Here is a 1,408-nt window from a genome sequence, read left to right as displayed (position 1 = left end):
GTAACAGTTTTGTCCAGTGATAAAAAGTTAGAAAAGTTCCTGGTCCGACCTGTTCATCCACAGGTGAAAGGAGTCGCTGGAGGAAGAGGAGGAGGAGGAGAAAGAAGGAGGAAGAGGAGGAGGAGAAGGAGGAGGAGGAAGAGGAGGAGGAAGAGGAGGAGGAGGACAAGTGTGGTTAAAATTCAGAAAAAATATTTTTTGGGTACGCCAACTTTTGATCACAGCAACATTCTATCCCAATAAATTCCTGAAGTAATCTCTGAAAAAAAAAGTTTCTCAAAAATGACTAAAAATGCACTCATTTGCCTTAAAATACTTAGCTATGTCCATTTTTGTGGTTAAAATTCAGAAAAAAAATATTTTTTGGGTACGCCAACTTTTGATCACAGCAACATTCTATCCCAATAAATTCCTGAAGTAATCTCCGAAAAAAAATGATGATCGTCCTGATGATCGTCCTGATGATCGTCCTGATGATCGTCCTGATGATCGTCTTGATGATCGTCCTGATGATCGTCCTGATGATCGTCCTGATGATCGTCCTGATGATCGTCCTGATGATCGTCTTAACCAGGGTAAATCATCTGATCACGTCCTCATACGACTGTTGATGGGATGTCGACCACTGTGGCAGCCGTACGGTTACCAAGCAACTGTGGAGCACAAATGTGGCGCTGTCTCCCTCTCTGTCCCTCTGTATTGGTGTCTAATACAGACACTAATACTACACAAATATAACTACACCGCGGGCCACATTTGGCCCCCGGGCCTGAGTTTGACACGTCTGCTTAAAAACGTACCCTTTCTTTGTGATGTGGACCGTGGAGTTTCTGAAGTCTGTGGAGACGGACCAACAGGAGGCGCTGCAGTCACAGTGACGTCATCACACAAACAGCCTTTCTGTGGTAACCATGGAGACCAGGACTCCACCTTCTCAACCCTGACTCCGGGGCCTCCAGAGTTTCTGTGTCGGTTCAAAGCTTCGTCCTCGCTCCTTTCAGCACAACGTTCTCCATAGAACACTCGTCCTTCACTTCTTCTCTTCCATTCACTCTGAACGCGTCATCGTCGCCGCCTGACGCTAACGGCTGTGACTAGAGAAGAAGAGAAAAAACAGGAAGTGGAAACAGTTCCACTGGAGAACTGTTGGTGTCTGTGGAACACGTTCTTCCCACGTTCTGTTCCAACACCTGAACGTCTCTCAGTCTACGTAGGACCTGACGTCTGGGTTTGATAGTGGGTTTTTAGGAGCATACTGCCACCTACTGGACTAGAGTGTGTAGTGTCATGGTCTGACCAGTGACTTTTTCACCTTGATGAGTTTGCATCGTTACAGCCCGACAGGTCACTCACCTGAACCCTGCCATCGCCGCCCGAGGTCAAGGGTTCCTCATCGTCCACCCTCATA

General features: G+C 47.0%; 1 long non-coding RNA gene across 2 annotated transcripts in view; it reads right to left on the bottom strand.

Annotated features, from left to right (window-relative positions):
• Positions 1–441: 441 nt before the first annotated feature.
• Positions 442–1,408, bottom strand: part of LOC107988839 (uncharacterized) — a 3,531-nt gene continuing 2,564 nt past the window's right edge. For both annotated transcript variants that reach the window (XR_003050462.1, XR_003050460.1), the window contains 2 exons: positions 801–1,094; positions 442–653 (listed from right to left, as the gene is read on the bottom strand). This is a non-coding gene — a long non-coding RNA (uncharacterized LOC107988839). The remainder of the gene's footprint in view (positions 654–800; positions 1,095–1,408) is intronic.

Source organism: Cynoglossus semilaevis, chromosome 8 (genome assembly GCF_000523025.1).
Source record: "Cynoglossus semilaevis isolate Cse_v1.0 chromosome 8, Cse_v1.0, whole genome shotgun sequence".
Taxonomy (NCBI): domain Eukaryota; kingdom Metazoa; phylum Chordata; class Actinopteri; order Pleuronectiformes; family Cynoglossidae; genus Cynoglossus; species Cynoglossus semilaevis.
The sequence above is the reverse complement of the archived record's forward strand: the minus strand, read 5'-3'. Positions and strand labels throughout refer to the sequence as shown.